This window comes from Pyrgilauda ruficollis, unplaced genomic scaffold, assembly GCF_017590135.1.
Source record: "Pyrgilauda ruficollis isolate IOZ18807 unplaced genomic scaffold, ASM1759013v1 scaffold165, whole genome shotgun sequence".
NCBI lineage: Eukaryota > Metazoa > Chordata > Aves > Passeriformes > Passeridae > Pyrgilauda > Pyrgilauda ruficollis.
In genome coordinates this window covers 2,241,069-2,260,352 of record NW_024515320.1, presented here as the reverse complement: position 1 = coordinate 2,260,352, position 19,284 = coordinate 2,241,069, and positions in this window count along the sequence as shown.

Here is a 19,284-nt window from a genome sequence, read left to right as displayed (position 1 = left end):
GCAGCCTGGGCAGGTGCCCCTGGGTGTCGGGGAGCACCCCCGGGACAGCCCCCCTGGTGCCTCGGACTTGCGCGGCCGCCGGTGACCTAGAGTCGGGCGGGGGTGCAAGGCAGGGCGGCGGGGCCGAGGTTTCCATGGGGATGTGCGGGATGAGAAGCCTGGCCTGTTCAGCTCCAGGCACAGATCGCCTGGAAGTCGGGGCTCGGCTCCTTCCGCTCCGCTTCCCGCTGCCGCCCGCCCTCTTGCGCCCGGCTCCGAGCGGCGGGAGGGGATGCGGAGGGGATGCAAAAGGGAATGCGGGAGGGAATGCGGGAGGGACGGCTGAGACCACGGCCTGGACCTGCCCGACACCGTGCATGTCCTTAACCCCCTGAGGGATACAGCGCAATGAACTCTGATTTGTCCCCCACCCACTAAGACCAGGAGCCATGCGGGATGCTCTGCTGCACGGAGGATCTTCTGTCACTCTGGGAATGCTCTGATGCGACTGAGATCCTCTGCCATTCTGGGAATGCTGTGCCGTGATGGGGATGCTTTGCCATGATGGGCATCCTCTGCTGTGATGCAGGACTGGGCTCTTGGCAAAATCCCCAAACCAACGCAGAAGTTGTGACAACGCAGGTCTGGGGGAGCCCTGCTCTCCTCTCCAAAGGTTTTCTCCAAGAAAAAGGAAAGGCAAACTTTTTTCTTCCACTACTGGCTCCTGGCAGTATCCAGGAACAAATCAGTGGTGGGGGACAAATCAGTGGCACACCCACACTCTCCCCACACTGCCTCAGTTTCCCCACAGGGAACAGCCCTGCTCTGCTCCATACACTGCCCTGTGCGCCTTGCTGGAACCATGTGTGGATTCCAGCCCTCGATCTGCTGTGCAGGCTGAGAGGCTGAGATAAGCCTCCAGCCCCATCCACAAATGGATCCATGTGCCTCACACAAGGCAGGCTGGAGGCTCACTGAATTATCACACAGGGTACAGGCACCAACACAAACCACACAAACACCGTGCAGAGCACACACAACACACTTCCAGCAGACAGGGCAGAGCCGTGCACATGGTGGGCAGGCAGTACCGGGGTGGAAGAGGCCAGGATTGCACTCAACAGCCTCACTCCACCCTAAAATCTTGCATTTACATACAGAGGGGGAAAATAATCAAGTAAAGCAGCTTGAAGCCCACAGCACAGCAAGACACTGCCATGTGCAGAAGAAGGGTCCACAGGGAAATGTGTGCAGCATGCATGGACACATACCTGGAATTCCCATCTGGTTTGTAAACAAGGAATATCTGTGAGCCTGATGTCCTGGCTTCCTCAGAAAGAGCAGGGACTGGAGCTCTGGGGTGAAGGCTTGGGTGGCAGCTCCCCAGGGGCTGTGTGGTACTGCCCAGTGCTCCCTTCTGCTCCCATGAAGTGCCAGGAGGGCTTTTGTCTGGAGATGCTGGCATGTGTAGTCATCAAGGTGACAGGAACAGCAATGGGTCATCGGTGGCACTTCCAGGGGAGCCAGGAGAGCTGGACAACCCTGCACATCCCTGGGAGGGAGCTGGGCAACCCTGCACATCCCTGGGAGGGAGCTGGACAACCCTGCACATCCCTGGGAGGGAGCTGGACAACCCTGCCCTTCCCTGAGTGACTCTTGGGGATGCACCCCTGCCATGGGCTGCATTGGCCTCAAGTCCTCTGCTGTGTGAAGTGGTCCTGTGTCACACATCCAGTCCTACAGCCTGGGGGTGTCCATGAGGGCTGGGCAGAGTCAGGCTCTGGGAACATGAGGGCTTTGTGCAGAGTTTTGGCTCCTGGAGATCTCCAGGTGATACTTGGCACCAGCAGTGGGAAGCCCCCAGCAGCCGCTGAGACTTGGGCTCTGCTCCTATTATGAAACCTGAGCTCTGCAGAGCTCCAGGGGGGTCCTGCCACTGCTGTCACCAGCTGCCTGCAGAGGAGAATGGTCCCTTAGGATGTGGGGGAAGAACATGGGTCACACTGGGCACCTCCTCCCTGGAGAAAGGCAAGGATCAGCACTGGTTGGTCTCCTGGGGTGGGCTGGATGGCCAGGAGTAGATGGATTTCTCCTTTTGACATCCATGTGGATCCACCACAGTTGCTCCAGCCCTGTCCCCAGTCTCAGGATGAGTCCAGGCAGTTCTGTCTCAGTCCTTCAGTCTCCCTCTCCATTGCACAGGTCCCTCAGGCTGCTGGACAGCAAGGAGCTGAAACTGTCGGTGTTTGTTCAGACCTGTGTCCTCACTGAGCAGGGAAAGAGAGGAAAGAAAAGCCTTTTGGAAGGAGAAACTAATGCCAGGAGAGTTTGGGAAATGCTGTAGCAGCTCTTCCTTCCCAGCTCCAACATGCAGCCACCAACATGTCCCAAAAGGCCGAGGAGAGGGACACTCCTGGTGTCCAGGCCCAGAGCACGATAGAGAGCATGAGTGAGAAGGAAGAGGTGACCTGAAGGTTATCCAGGAGGCTTGTTCTCCTTCTTTGGACAGCTTCTTCCTCATCCTATGGCCTGCAAAGGATATGATCTCTCACCTTCTGTGTGGTTCTGTCTCCATTTTTTTTCCTGCTTTTTCCCTCGTTTTCTTTCACCTTTCATAAAATCCAGTACAGGAACATTCGATGTACCTGAACATTGTGCACTGGTGACCCCAAGGACCTCTACCAGAGTACTGGAGAACCCTCAGCCCAGGAAGACAGAAACACCATCAATTTATTATTAACCCATTTTGGTCTCTGTGGATTTGGTCTCTGGATTCAATGTATTTCATTTTAAAAGCTGTTTGTGTGCTGGGTTTTACTCACTTTTTCTCTCCCAGCATTAAAAGGTGAGTGGGCTTTTCCTTGATCCTGGTTTTGCTGTGGCATCTCTTTTGTATAGGACTGCTCAGAGGGACTGGAATTACTGCCACAGGAGACAGGGAATGTCCTCCTGGGTTTCCTTTTGCAATTTTCATCCTCCAGATCACCCTCCAGCCCAATGGGCTGCACATCTGGCTGCTCACAGTGTGGCACAGGCTCTGGGTACAAGCTGTGAGAATCCATGGAGGTTACAGCTGCTCTGCCTCTGTGCAGCACCAGCAAAGCCACCTCCTGCATCTGTATTTCTGGTCTCTTTGTCCTGCTGTCGGCATGGTCCTGAAGTTCTCACTCCCTGATGCATCCTCAGGTGCATCCTTCCTGCACACCCTCTATGCCGAGTCAGAGAATCACCAAATTATTTGGGCTGGGGGAGAACTTGTTCCATCCCCTGCCATGGGCAGGGACATCTTCTGCCAGACCAGCTTGCTCCAAGTCCCATCCAACCTTGCCTTGGACAATTCCAGGAAAGGGGCAGCCACAGCTGCTCTGGGTATCCTGTACCAGAGATCTGATGCAGAAGAGGCTGTGCAAGAGAGGATTTAGGCTGCATGGTTGGTCCCTTTTGGCTTGGGACAACGATCATCAGCAGTTCATGGTCCAGCAGTGTGGGTGCTCTGGCGTGCAGTGAGCCATGAGAAATGGCTCTGAATTGCTGTAGTGGAAACGTTAGTGACCAACCTCTCCAGTGTGTGTGCTCTCCAGAGTGGGGTTTCCAGTGTCTGGTGAGGTATGGAAGATCTTCCTGACATCTTAATACACTTTGGTTAAACAGTGAGCAGCCCAGGCTGTTATTTAGCCTCGCCATGCCATCACCCCTATCAGGACCAGCATAGGTCCTGGGGGGCCACCTTACTTGGGGTGAGATGCCCTGCGAGCATCCCTGGAGCCACATTCTGTGCTTCAGGGTCACTGCCTGTGGCTGCTGCTGTGAGCACTCTGCCTGCACTGGAAATATTCCCGGCCTGCCAGGTGTGTCACATACCTGCCTCCGAGCGGCTGGCAGCACGCACGGGGACGTGCTGGAGCACAGGCCCAGAGAGGACAGCGGGGCTGCTGAGCACCCCCATTTCCAGCCCGGACATCTGCGCCAGGGCCCCCGAAAATGCGGGACGAGGCCCAGGGAGCAGCGCAAGTTTCGGGGCGGGCTGGTTGACATACCGGGCTGCCGAGGCTGTTGTGCAGCTCGTTTGTGCTCCCCTCTTCCCCGGGGGCGGTCTGCTCTGTACAAAGGGCAAAGCGCCGCAGCGGGAGGTGCCGCGCTCAAGCCAGGAAAACCCAGCCGACGTTTTCCTCTTTCCCTGGCTTTACCACTAGATGTCATTGGAAAAGCAGCATTGCCAGCCCTGTTCAGCTCTCCGGGATGGGATTTTTGGGGGGTAACAGCTCCTTCACCCACTGCTGGACGCTAAGCATCTTCCCAGCCTCTTCCTCCGTGTCTTTGTCTGTCTGCAGAGCCTCTGGAAAAACCATCGCCGGGGATTCAGGGTTCAATGGACATTGAAATGCAACTGAAACCTTTTTTCCCAGCGCCTGGCTAAGCCGGCCGCTCGGACCCTCCCAGGAGGGAGCCGCACGTCACCCGCTCTCAAAGGGCGACGCTGTCACGCCGGGACCCGCGGCACCTACAGCAATATGGTCCTCTCAAACAAGTCGGACAAACAAGGCCTTTATAGGCACTTTCTTTTCTTCTGGAGTGGAAGAGAGAGGAGCCGGGGGAGATCTCGGGGGCGTCCCACCGCAGTGGAGCAGCACACAAAGGCTCGCAATGAAAGGGGCACCAGCAAATCCTCTTAGGGGCTTCACTGTGTGCACATTCATATCCCGGCCCCATCTGCCGGGGGGATCCCCGGGAGCGCGGGGGGAGAGGAGCTCTCCCTGCCCCACGCCGCCAAAGCAAGCAAAGCGCATTCAGTCAGGGAGAAAGGGATGAAAAGGAAGAAAGGCCGAGCCATGCCCGTGCAGAGGCGGGGGAATGCAGCTCTGCCGGGGAGGGGGGCTGGCTTATGGGGGAGGGGGCAGAGCTGTGGGGGCTGTGGGAGTCCTGAACACCCCTAGGTCCCCAGGGATGAGATGGGAGCAGGGTGGGCAGGGAGAGAGCCTAGTGCCTCTGGGCAGGAGAGCCGTGCTGGCACCCTGGGCACAGAGGAATCCTCCACAAGGTTCCTTCACCAGTGGAGACCTACTGGGAACTGGTGGGGCTGCAGGAGGATGGAGGTGACCGGGCCAGGTGCACAGCCAATGAGCTCTAAATGGTGCTTGATCCCACACAGGCTAACAGGACCAGAGTTCTTACCAAGACAGGGGAATGTCAGGGATATTTTAGTCTGGTCTGGAGGAAACACCTGTCCCTTCCTGGCAGGAGGTGCTGGCTCGGTAAATAACACACATTGATACCCAGTTCTTGGTGCTGCAGGATGGCAAATGTCCTGTCTCCCATGGGTTTGCCTCTTCGTTTTCCTGCCCATCCTGCAGCTTTTGTGCATTGGTCAGCACAAGCATATGTCTACAGGTCAGTCTACACCAGAGATTCTCTGCCTGCTCCCCCCAGTTAGGAGCAGCCAGGCTGAGGTGCCCAGAGCTGGTTTAGCAGATACAAAAGGTTAGGTCAGTGTGGTGGCAGTTTTTGGACAGCTGACCCAGAGGAGCTGGGAGCCCTGCCTAGTCTCAGACATAACAAGGACAGAGCCCAAGCAACTTAAGTCCAGCCTAACCCAGCTGGGGGATGACTGATGTGCTTGTCTAGTGATGCCAGGGACTTGCACACTGCAGCACTGTGGGGGGAGTGGGGACGATAGGATGCTCTCTCTCATTTGGGTGAAAGATTTAATTACTGCAGCCAAGGCAACTTGTTTCTCCTTCCAGCCTGGAGCAGGTCCAGTACAGGGAGTGGTCCTTCCTCTCCAGTGGCCTGGCTCCAGGAGCCCTTCCAATTCTGCCGTGAGGTGGTTGGGTCATGCACTGGGAGATCATCTCTTTTCTGCAGCTGGGTGGGGGTGTAAGGGAAAGAGGACAAATTGCTGGAGAGGCAAAGAGGTTCACAGTGTCCCAGGTCTCTTCAGGAGTGGGGCTGAGCTTGGGATGTGGCTTTGGCCAGTCCCATCTGGGTCCTTCAGGCTTCCAAGCATGTGGCTGAGGAAATTGTGCAGGACTGAAGCAGTGGCAGCCAATTCCCACCTGGGGAGCTCCAAAGCAGCTCCCAAGCCATGTGACTAGGTTGGATAGCAGCAGGCACATCCATTTTCTGGAGGCTGCTGCTCCCTGCTGCGTGCAGAGATGACTCAGGAGCAGGTCAGGTAACTCCTGGTGCCAAGCTGGTGATGAAGGTCAGACAGTCTGTGTGAGGCTCTGCAAGGTGAGGCAGTGCGAGACACGAAACAGTGACAGGCCCAGGGAGAGGAGGGAGCAGGGCACCGCCTCTCCAGAGGCCACCACGGGCCACCCACACCAGTCTGCTGAGTGACGCCGTGGGAAGGGCTGCACATCACCTGAGCTTCTGGTGACATCTCAGGCTCTGGGGACTTCCCACGCACCCAGCCGGTGCCAGCTGGCTCCCCAGTACAGCCCAGGCCCTTCCAGTTATGGCAGGAAAGGTCTGTGGGAAGGGCTTGGGGGTTTGGCTGCTGCATGTGACCATCAGATAACTCTGGGCTGTGGCTGGCCTGGCTGTATTTGGAAGAGCCAGCTGGAGCAGTTCTTGCACAGGCAGGGAACAAGTTGTGTTTGTCCCAGCTGGATATTCCAAAAATGTTGTGAGGTGCGTGGGAGAAAGGAGGGGTGCAAGAACATCATCAATGACTCCACTGGGGATCCAGCATTAGTGCAGGGATCAGGGAGGGAATGTTGAAAAAGCAAATGAGGAACATGTGGAGGACATGGCACTACCTCACAGTCTCTGACTGACCATTTCTGCTCCAGTCACCTCCACCTTTGTCCCAGCCACCATTTTGTCCTCAAGAGGGAGGGCTTGTGATGCCCCAAGGAATGCAACAAACATGCTTGTGAAAATTGCTAGCATGGACTTATTTTACAATGTATGCAGGTGTCCACATGCATCATGGCCTCAGCTTCCAGGGAAGCTTTCTCATAACAGAGCTGCAGTAGTGTGAGGACTCATGCCTTGGAGAAGGTGCTGGTCAGGCACAGGGGTGTCCAATGCATGCTGGACAGTGCTTTATGCACCAGGAGATCTTCTCTGACAAGGGCAGTATGAGATGCTGCAGAGTAAGATACAGCTTTTGACATAAACCACTGCCAAGGGAGCTCTCACAGAATCACAGAACGGTTTGGGTTCAATGGGACCTTAATGGTCATCTTGTTCCATCTCCCCTGCCATGGGCAGAGACACTTTCTATCAGACAAGGTTGCTCCAAGTCCCATCCCACTTCCTGCCCATCACCCAGCTAGGAGCACTTGACACACGGGAAAAAAGGTTCAACACTCATCTAGGCTCTAGGTTGGATTTTTTTGCCTCTGGTGATTTTTTATTTCTATTATTCTGAAGAAGTGCTTTGAGTGTCTTCAGTCCCCACCAAATGCAGACACATTTTGTTGATCCCGTGCAGCTCATATTCTGTGGCAGGGAGCTTCTGGGCAATCACTCCGTGTGTGAAAGTGTATCCCTTACAAAAAAGACCAGAGATTGCATCAGAAGACCTCAAACATCCCCTGCTGGAGGCCAGCAGAGCCTCTCTGAGAGCAATAAACACTGCTGACATTTTGCCATGTGTGATTCCAGCAGGATGTGGGAGGCTGAGTGGGGCCAGCGTGCCAGGTGCTGTGCTGGCTGACACACACACACACACACGGCAGGATCCCCTTCCCTGGGCTCACACACACACACACACACGGCAGGATCCGCTCTCCCCGGGCGGGATGCGAGCAGGGCGCTGCGATCCACGCCAGGTGCCACAGGCGATGCTTCCCTTCAGCCCCCTTCTCTCCTCGGCCTCGCAGCAGCCTGTGCCTCGCTCTTCTCTCGGCAGTGTCGCTCCTTGCAGCCGCACGTCTTCCTCCTCTTGGCTCTCCTCCCCTTCCTTCGGCAGGCCCGGAGCCGCTGGGAGGAGCAGCTCCTTCCCGGAGCTCCTAAGGGTGGGTGGGATGGGCTCCTGCAGGCAGCCACAGCTCTCCGGGCTGCCGAGGGATTCTCTCCTTGCATCCTGCGGAGCTGGGGTGACAGCGACGGGATCCTCCAGGACCGGAGCCCGGAGCAGGGCATGGGAGATCTGAAATGGCAATCCCAGTGGTTTCCACTGCCTCCGAGATGGATTTGCGGCAGCTCCCGGAGACTTCTGGCACTGGCCGTGTCCCTGTTGGCAGCGCTCCTCCCGCTCCGGGGCCGGTGTTTGCTTATCTAGAGCCATGATTTAACACAGACGCAGGAACTCACACACTCTCTCCCAGTCTCTTTCAAATTACTTTATTGCTTCCTGTCAACCAGCCGAGCATATCCTGTTAATATACAATCCCCAACGAGCCGTTTTCACAGCGTAATCCCCCTCGGGCAGATAACACGGCTCAGCTCCCGCAGGATGCCTGGCTCTGTCTGAGGATGCAGGATCCCAGCACTGGGCAGGTATTTTCCAGCAAAGTGGGACTGCTGCCGTTGTTAAAGATAAACTCCAGTGCTGTGAGAGATGCTGGCTTGCTGCCAGTCCTGTGTTATTCCATCCCCTGGTGACCTTGCTCAGCCAACACCAAGTGCAGTCCCATGCTGGATGGCAGTGAGGGTCTTGGTGCTGGAACCTTTCTCCCAGCTCTCCCATCCCTGCTCCTGAGGTCTGTCCTGCTCCAGAGATACATCTTTATCCATCTGCTGCAGTGGCACAGCAATAGAATCATAGAATCACAAAATCATTAAGATTGGAAAAGACTTCCAAGATCATCAAGTCCAACTTTTGACTGAATACCATGCCCACTAAACCATATCTATATCCATATCCATATCCATATCCATATCCATATCCATATCCATGTCCATATCCATATTGCTTCAGGAACTGCAGGTTGTTCTTTTTGCTGCTGCACAACCTGTGTCCCAGAGGTCAGTTCAGGAGATGCCCATAAATCCTGGAGGTGGTGGTGGGAACATATATGGGGTCTCTGGTCCAACCTCCTGCAGTGTCATCAGCACTAGGTCAGGGTGGATGTGGCAGGTCCTGGAAAACCTCTAGGGGATTTCCTGCAACCCCAAGTTTTCTTACACTGAGTGAGTGTTGGAGCTGACAGTGTTCTACCATCTGCCATGAGGTCCCGTGGACATCTCAGCACCACTTGGGATGTCCAAAGCAGGACATCTGCCACTGGTTGCTGTTTTAGGGAACCTGCTGTGTTTCTCCTACACATTTCTGATCCTCCCTCCTCAGGTCCCTTGCTAAGACATCTGTGTGTCTTGACACTGCATTTGTAGGACATTCACACTTCTCTGCCCCACCTGGTCTCCTCCAGGCTCCTCATGGGCTTGCTCCCTAACCCTGATGTCCATCTGATGTGCCAGCCAAGCCTGTGTTCACAGCAGAACACTAAGAAAATCTCTTTCAGAGAATATCACTGTGATTTTTGGTTCTGTGGTGTGGAAGTGTCCTGAAGACCAGGTCACTGTGGAGCCTGTGCATCCTCTCTGTCCTTGTGCCAGGTGGTCCTGCTGCTCCTGGGCTGCCTATTCTCCACAGAGGCAAAAGGACAGATGGAGGTGGCTTTGCTGTGGAGGGATGGACACCAGGGCTTTATGCACCAGGAGATCTTCTGCGTGTGTGTGCAGCTGGGCTTTTGGGCTGCTCCAAAGGCAAACAAAATGGGCAGATGATACATTTGGCTTCAAGGTTCACCCTGTTCCTCTCACTGCAGACACTGCAAGGCACAGTAGCTCAGGCCCAGACAGCATCCCTTCTCCTCAGGAGCAGAGACCTGTGCTAAACCTCCCTGGCAGGATTCACTGCATCTTCTGTGGACATTTCTTCAGCAAACGCTGAGATTTCAGGACTCTCTGGGCTGCGCCCACTTGGCCCCTGGTTGCCAGCTAAAAGCCACTGTTGCTGTCTCTCCCTAGTCATCCTCCATTGGCCCAAGGAAAGGGAACACATGATGCAGCTGTAGCATGACATATGGCTGTATTTTTGTGGTTCTATTTCCCAGGTTTTCCCATTCCTGCCCTCAGTACAGTTTTATTGTCTGAAGTTGTTCCTGGAAGTTGAGGACAATCTTGGTGCTGGTTGTTGGTTTTACTACCAGCTGGATCCTGCCCTCGAGTACTTGTGATTCTCTCTACACTTAACACCTCATTAGCTGGAACATCCACTTACAGAGCACAGCTTTGCTGTCTGAAAAGAAGGAAAATCCTGTTTGACTCAGACGTTACACAGATCACTTATCTCAGAGACATCTGAACAGCCGGGCTTGGAAATTGAGTCCAAATTAAAAACCAGTTGAGAAGCAGTATCTGTCCTCCCAGGTAAATCAGGGGCTGATTTATTTCCTCCCCAGTATTCCTGCTGAGCAGTGCATTCAGCACAGCGCCAGCCCAACACATCCCTGCCTCCATATCCCAAGGCTGGAAGGCTCTGTGCTTGCTGTGCTCCCAAGGCTGGAGCACCCATGAGCATCCCTCAACTCCCCTCAGAGCTGGCTCCTGCTCCCCTCCTATCCCTCTCACAGGGCGCTGTGCCAGCTCCCTCAGCTCCTGCTGAAGTCCCCACCCCAGCACTGGCACAGCAACTCCAGCTTTTGACATTCCCAGCTCTCCAGACAGAACAAAACACACCTTGAGAAAGAAAAAAGCAAAGTAAACTCAAAGACCTCTCAGGTGCATGAATGTAACTGGCAGGGCTGTGCTGGAGGTCCCCATCCTGCACTGGGGCCATGTTGATGGCAGGGAGCCCCTGCCAGTGGCTCAGTGCAAGGGTTGGTGTAGCCCACGGGACAAGTCTCTAGCATCCACAACATCTCCCAAGGGGTCAGGAAGGATTTTAACAGAAGAAGGAGGACAGGCTGGGGGGCTGTAGGAGTCCAGGAAAATCTGTACTGATGACTTTTCAGCTATTTTAATTTCCATGGATTTCCCTGTGTGTTCTAAATTGCTGTGTCTCCATCCTAAGGAGTTTTCCAGCCTGTACTTGAATCCCTGTGAACTCTGTGTCCCCAGCGCTGCTGAGGAGGTCAACAGTTCACCTTCCATCCATGTGAAGAATCACCTCTTTTGATCCCAAACCCTGATCTTTTAGACCCTGGCCCTGGACCTCACACAAGTGTCATTTGATGGCCTTGGTTTATTCCTGGGAGAAGACAGAGAAGGGAGCAACCTTGTCACTGTGCAAGTGAAGTTATGGGTGTTTTCCCTATGACATCACTTATCCTTTGTCACCTCCTTGCTCACCCCTATTCCTGCCTCTTCTGGGGCTGTTGGACATGACAGCTCAGACCCTGCAGGACAGGCTGGTGACCTCCCTCTGCCTACTTCTCTCTGCAGCCATCTCTTATGCAATTAAAATGACAAGGAACCTCCTTGACTCTCCCAGGCTTCCTGCTTTCCTTAAAAAACTTTTGGCAAGGAACTTAAAGGAAAGCTTTTGGAATCCCCAGCAGATGCCAGGAGCAGATGGCACTGACCGTGTGTGTTTGGCCACTCCGGAGGGCTCTGAAGGGTTGTGAAGCAGGATTCCCCTTTGGAGAAGCCCCATGGACTTTCCTCTGGCAGACAGCACTTACCCAGGGGTCTTCAGCTGCCCTCTAATACATGGAGTTTGTGTCTCCCAGGAACTTTTCATATGGCCACCACAGCACTCCTCAAGGCACCCCATTCCCTGCTGGTGCCAGGACAGGATGGCGAGGGCTCAGCCCTGATGGTGTGCTCCTGGTCCCTTCAGGAGCAGGGACACCTCAATGAGTGCAGAAGGAATCAACAGTCCCAGGTGCTTATAAGAATCCCTAAAAGAGCACTCAAGGAGAAATTCCACAGGGACCAAGCAGGATCCTGATTCCATGGGCCACTGGGATCCCAGCAGCTGCAAGGACGAAGTCTTGGGAAGAAATCTGCAAAGAGCCTCCTCAATGGGCCACACTGCAGGGCTGGATGAAAGGATGACCTTTGTGACCATCACTGTCCCCTGTGCCTGGTGTTCCTGGCAGGGACCAGTGTCACGGCCTCTCCACCATCACTGCTCCATCCTGGCAGTGCCAGGTCAGGGTGCCAGCAGTCACCTGAGCACGCTTTGCATGGCAGGTCCCTCTGTTGCCTGGTCAGCAACCCAAAGAGCAGCAGGACAGGCTGTTCCAGGGCAGCTGTGCTCCATCCACGCTGGTTAACTGGGCAGTGCTTCCTCCCGCTCCCTGCCAGAGCCATGGACAGACACAAAGCAGGTCCTGCTCCTGTGCCAGGGCCAGCATTCCTCAAGCCCTGAAGGGATGTGTCCCCTGCCTCTGCCCAGCCACAAAAGACCCCCCCAAGCCTCTTTACATTTTGTGTACAAGCCCCTGCCTCTCCCTCCTTGAAGATGTGTCCATCACCTCCACAGTGCTAGTGCATCATAAGTGCTGCCTGTCCCTTCCCACCACACTCCTGCCCCTGCAGCCCTGTCCTTCTATACCACACCCCATCTTCATCCCTCAGATGTCCCTGGGCAAGAGAGCTGGGGGTGTTCAGCCTGGAAAAGAGAAGGCTCCAGGGAGACCTTACTGCCACACAGTACCTAAAAGGGGACTGGGGGAAACCTGGAGAGGGACTTTGGACAAGCCATGTCCAGGACAAGGAGGGATGCCTTCACACTGAAAAGGTTAGATGGGATATTGGGAAGAAACTCTTCCCTGTGAGGGTGGTAAGGGCCTGGCACAAGCTGCCCAGAGAAGCTGTGGCTGCCCCATCCCTGGAAATGTCCAAAGTCAGGTTGGATGGGGCTTGGAGCAACCTGGGACAGTGGAAGGTGTCCCTGCCCATGGCAGGAGGTGGAATGGGATGTGGTTTAAGGACTCTTCCCATCCAATCCATTCTATAATTCCATGATTCTATGATACCTTGCTGCTAGAGATTATTATTCTCATGAATCTTCAATAAAATAAAAGGTAAGTCAGTCAATATCAGAGTGAGGAGCCTGTGCATGACTTGCTAACACTCTGCAGGAATTGTTCCAGTTCAGTCCCATTTCAGCCCAGACCTTAATGATATGGATATTCCTAGACCCAAAGGGAGAATGGGAAATGCAAATCATAGAGCACAAGCCCCGTTCCTGCTGACTCCTGACCTTTCATCTCCAGACCCTGGCAGGGGGGGTGCCTGCACACAGCTCTCTGTGCCACCACATCTCCTGTAGCTTGCTTCCCTTTGGAAATACCTGGATGGAGGCATAGAGTCATAGATTGTTTGGGTTAGAAGGAATCTTAGAGAGCACCCAGTTCCACCCCCCTGCCATGGACAGGGACATCTTCCACTCAGGGCTCCCCCATTCAACCTGGCTGTGACAACCTGTGTGCTTCCCACCCTCCGCTGTGGAAGGAGTTGTGGTTGCCTCCTTCAGGTCTGTTTTTCTGTAGCACCTCTGAGGAGGAAAGAGCAGTTTCACACCAGACCATTGCCTCTGATCCTGTATTTGCCTTCTCATAAACCTCTGCTACCTCAGAGCACTGGGGATTTTGCTCACGAGTGCCTTCAGTGTAACACATAATGTTGCACTTTTTCACAGTGTCCATAAGCATTTGCAAAGCTCCTATATTTAACACCAGCATTGACAAAACCCAGGTAGTTTTCTCCCCAGTTTCCCCAGTTTCCCATTAAATGCCATTTCAGCATTCTCAATTTCAAGGATGCCACCCTGTAATTTTATAGTATTAAACACAGACCTGAGTTTGACTTTTCAGTTTTCCACCTTCCTCTGAACAACTTTAAAACTATATTCTGGAAGACTTCTGGACCTTGGGTTCCCCGCCACAAAATAGCTTGGGTTACATCCTTTTCTTTTACAAACCTTAACAAATGACAGCAATTAAACCGAGCATCCTTTTATGTCGTTACCCCTGTCAGTAGGTAATGCCTGGCAGTTTTTCATCATAGGTTATCTCCTGGGCAGATATATTCTCTAACACTGTTATTTCTGGCTATAACCAAGGACTAAAATGAAGATATTTTCCAGAATGCAACCCCATCTTCTGCCAGTCATGCCTCATGGCTGTAAAGTATTTTGGATTAAGTTTCTATATATAACATGATATTCTGGTGATGGTTCCACCTTTTCTTTGCTATATATCTAAATAGCCTTTTAAAATGGTTTTTTTTGTTTTGTTTTTGTTTTTGTTTTTGTTTTTTTTCTGAAACAGAGTAATAGTTTATATAATTGATTGTCACATTTCTCTGCATTCTGGAAAAGTAGTGGTACTCAATCAAAGGTAGGACTTGATGATCTTGGAGGTCTTTTCCAACCTTAATGATTATATAAGTCTATAAATCAGGAAATCCTTGTTTTTATTTAAAAACAAATATATAATATATGGTTTTATTTAAATTTGACTTTTAATTTTTTTTCCTTCCTGCCTCTCTATGATCCTGCTTATTTACCAAAACAAATTTTTCAAGAAGACACTTTTATGAACTTTATTTTTCCGAAAGTTACTTTTAATTCTGAACCTGGGTTCAAATTAGCTGTCAAACAAAATATCCCAAATTTCCTGCTCAATTCTACAGTTCTAAATCTATTTTAAATGCTTCAAAAGTGCCTCTTCTCTTTAATTTGTTCCCATGGCTACCATTCAAAAGTTTCATTCATTTTTTGAGCGGAGAACTCTCCAAATCGTTACTGCAATCTACCAGTTGACTTTTCCTTCTTAATCTAGCTGAAGGCTCTAAAGCCTCAGACATTGCAGCAGCAACAGAAGCAGGGTTACCTTCCCCCCCTTGGTGCTCGATCCTCACCGCAGATGTTAAATCCTCGCCTGGAGCTTTCCTGCGGCTCCGCCTCGCCGGGGTCCCAGCGCAGGAGGATGCTCACTGCCCAGTGCCATCCCCTGACCTCCCTCCTCTCTGCTTCACCCGCCCTGCTTCCAGGGAGCTCGGGGTTCCTACACTCATGTAGAGGGCTCAGAAATGCCGGATGAGAGAGCTGAAGGGGAGAGGAGCCGCTGGTTCCCCCTCCTCAGGTCCCTGCAACAGGATAAACAGGTTGAGCCAGGTGGGGCTGTCCAGTGTCACGTTTCAGCACAAGCCACCCGGGGCCAGGTACCCTCAGCAAGAGTACAGGGATGTAAAAGGTTAATCTTTATTTAACTCAGTGCAGAGAAACCTCCTCACAGTGTCCCAGGTGGGGTGGGAAGGGTGGGGGCTGCAGCCAATGCCTGCTTGAGTGGTGGCTGGTGTAACTGGTAAAGGGGCTGGTTTGCCCTGGGATGATGTGGGAGAGGTCTGAGAGCCCTGGAAACTGTCGATTTATGGTACAGATCAGAGTGGGGATGTTGAGCTGAAAGGTGCTGGGCGGCACCGAGGGCTCAGCCTGGAGGTGGGGAGCCCTTGTTGCTCTCACCCTTCCTCCTGAAGGACCAGACCTGGCTGTCCCCAGCCTGCAGAGCACTTGGCGTGACTGGGAAAGGCAAGGAAGGACAGAGGGAGGCCCTTGGTGGTGACAGGCTGCAATCACAGATATCCATGGGGTTTCTGGCTGTTCACACACCCTTCACAGAGGTTAGAAAAATCCCCTATTGGGAACAGTTCCTCCATCCCTGCTGAGCTGGGGAACATTAAGTAGGTGATAATAAGCGGTCTCCGAGTGGGAGGGCCTGCTCTCCTCTGGAAAGAGCTACTCCAGACAATTTATCATTCAAACAAAGAGGGGAAAAAGGGTTAAACACTGCCCAGCCTCCCCAGCCAGTGGTGGCTTTGGTTATCTGCAGCATGGCTGCAGGGCTACATGGTGCCTGTACATGTTTGGGGATCAGGAGTTAAGTGTTTAAATGATAAGCGATATCTTAAAAACATAAGTTTAGCAATGAATCTTTACCGACAATACTATACTATTAGTTAATAGGCAGAATTAACTCACTGGCCTGGGGCCAAGCCCGTCACAGCCAGAGCCAGAACAGCTGAAGCTGCTTTTCACTTGGGTTTTGCCTTTACCGGACCTTCTGCTGCAGGGAGACTCCAATTTCTGTAAAAATATGCTCGTGCTTTCCTCCTCCCCTGCCCCTGTAAGCTTGAGGTTCCTTGGAGCCCAAGGGATTCAGCCAGGGCCTGGAAAGCTTTCCTCTCGCATGCAGAGCTGTGACCAGGGGTGTCGATTCAGGACCAAGGGTGCCAATTCAGGACCAAGGGTGCTGATTCTCTGCAGAGCATCTCTCTGTGGCCCTGGACCAGCTCCCTGTCTGCTCTTGATAGGACTTTACAGGAAGATTTACTCTAGGTGCCAGCATGGGACTCATTCCACATCTCTCCCATCCCACATAAACCTCCCTCTCCCTCAGCTGGGGCATTGAGACTGACCAAGCACCTTCCTTGGACCAAAGAAGCATCTCCTGAATCTTTCTGGTAGCTGAGGCTCCTTGGACTCACCAAAGACAACTGCACTGAGCCTTGAGTCTGTGCCTGACAGCTCTGTGTCACCACTTGCTGCTTTCCTTTGTACCTCCCTTGACTCCCAGCTGCCACCTGCTGCACCTCTTTAACCTCACAGAGCGTGAGAGGGAGCCACCTCCTCCAGGTGTGATGAGCCAAGGGCTTCACATGCAAATGACCTTTTTTCTTCTGCATCAGGAACTGAAAATGCAGCATTAAATGTGTCACCATCATACCTGTTTTAATGTCCCCCTAGATGTCATCTCTCCTGGCTCTGTCAGCCTGGGAACCATCTTTTGATGTAAACTAAAATGTGGGTGCAGCTGGAGGGGTGGTTGTCCCATTTTGTGACTCCCATCAAGGCTGTACCTGATGCTCTCTGAAGCAGGGCTTGAGTGTCCTGTGGCAGTGCTGCCCCAGGGTTACTTGTGGGCAGCAAGGACCAGCAAAACCAGTTTAACTTGACTTCCAGCTGGCCACATCCAAGCTGCCTGATGGTGGTCATGTCCGTGTGATACTGTTCCAAGGCCACTTGTCACCAGATGGCAGCAAGGAGAGCATCAGCTCACAGTGTGGCTGAGGACAGCAGTGAGGATGCAGAGTATTCCCTGATCCATGGCCAGCCTCCACTGAAGCCACTAAATCTGGTGCAGAGTGAGTGGAAGGTGCAGAGAAGGACAATAGAGGAGGCCTGGAGTCCCTTGTCATGCATGGTTTTTTGCAGCACTTGCTGGTCTGCTCAGATATTGAGGCATGGTGACCAGAGGAGCTTGTGGGATTCAGGTCAGAAGGTGGATACTGGTGACAATGCCTGCACTGGGAACAGCAACTTTGTGAGGGTGGCAGTGGAACCTTGGCAGGCCTTCCCATGGATGCCAAAAAATGCAACAGTCATAGAAAGCCCTTTCTGGGAGCAGAGTGAAGGTGTGAGCTGGGACCAGTGCTCACAGTTCATAACTGGCCGTGAAGAGCATCTTCAGGGCACAAACCAGACTCCAGGGAGCATGTAAGAGCTTCAAAGTCAGTGCAGCAGCCAGACGAGTCTACGTAGTCCAAGGTCCATCTCCGTCAGCAACAGCCCAAGGGGGATCTCAAAAGAGAAGAGAGAAGGTCTCCAGTGACTGTTCCCTTGGGACAAAATTCCCATTGTGTCTGGCAGTGCAGTCCTGGAGAGCTTCAAGAAAATCCTGAGGGTCTGGGTAGGCACTGGCAAACATACAGGGCTGCTGCTCTTGGACTCCAGGCTTCCATTTTGGAGAATTGATAGATCCTTGGGAACATGCAGGACACAAAAGCCCTGGGATCCGGGAGGACTGAAATGAGTATATGACAAGTTTGGAAATGGTGAGTGCTTTCAGACATCTGATGGGAAATGCTGGCTGCTCCAGAGCAGTAGGGAGTGAGGGAAGGCTGGGATTGAGGGAGCCTGGTGCAGGGCTGGAATGGTACATAACTCCTGGGGATCCTTGGGATTCTTGCCCTGAAGAAGAACACATATGAAGGAAAGAGAAGCAAGGCCACTGGCTGTCCTGGCCTTCAGCCTCCTTCCTCAATGCAAGAGTGACCCCAAAAGAGTTTCTAATGATGAAAGCTTCTCCACACATGATGGAGCTGGGCCACAGGGTTTTCACGTTGGATGTGGGGCGAACCTGGACGAGCAGCAACATCTGCAGTGACAGGAACTCCCAAAGCAGACCAGAGCCTGCAGTTGGCCGCACTGAGCTGAGGAAGACTATTTGGCTCATGCATGTGGCCAACACCATCACAGAGCTGTGACCTCTACTAACCACTCCTGTGGAATCATTTCCTGTGGTGGGTCAAGGCAGAGAACCCAAGATGCCCAAGCTGCTGATGCATCAAAGGGATAAGGAAGAGCACAGTGGAGACTAGACTGTTTCCATGTCCTTCCATGGTGAGTTGAGGGACAGGAATCCATCCTCGAACTCCAGTGGGTCTTCAGCTCCTGGCCTATGAACTTGGCACAGCTTGTGTAGAGATCCATGTGCAGGGTGTGACCTCCCTAGGAAGATCTTCCAGGACACAAGTGCTTCCTGCAGGATGCACCTGAACCTTCTGCCCAACCAGCAGCAATTGGGACACAGCTATGGGGGATGAGCAGAGGGCACTGCTGGGTACAGTGTGGATACTAGAGAGGTGAGGAGGAGATGTCAGGCGGCAGGGGGACCTCCTGGGGTAAAGAGTCCTGGCAGCAGCCACAGGTCATAGATTCACAGAATGGTTTGGGTTGGAAGGGACCTTAAAGACCATCTGGTCCCAAGCTCCCTGCCATGCCCTGAAGAGGGTGTGGATCATGAGGCGCCCACAGGGCAGATGTGGTTCCCAGGCATCGGGGAAGTTGGGGCCTGTTGAGTGCTGCGATGCAGAATTGGAACTGGGTCTCACCTTGCACCTTCTAGGAAGGTCCTGCTTGACCCCGGCAGTGTCAATGGGGCTTGTGACCAAGTCACAACTGCTCCACGTGGGAAGTGGGGAGATTCCTGTTCTCTTCTGGCTGGCTGCAGGGGGATGGTGGAGGAGAAGGATGCGGGGGCTGCCCACAACAAGCCTCGGATTTGCCAACTCCTTGGGTTTTTGTTTCTTTTTTTTATATCCTGCTGTACGCGTCCCCTTCTCCAGACGGGAATCTCCTCACCGCCCTGGCCCCCCGGCTCCGGTGGGCAGCTGCGGGGGCTCAGCCCCGCGGGAGACATGCCCGGCCCGTGGCCGCGGGCGGTGCGAAGGGCGCGGCGGCGGGGGCATCCCCCCGGGACCCCCCGCCCCTCCGCCCCCTCGCCGGTGCCGGCGGCGCAGCGAGCCCCGGCGAGGCGGATTTGGGCTGAAATCACGGCTTTCTCTGGATGATCGACAGCTCCGGGAGAAACCATCGGCGAGCCGGGGGGAGCCGCC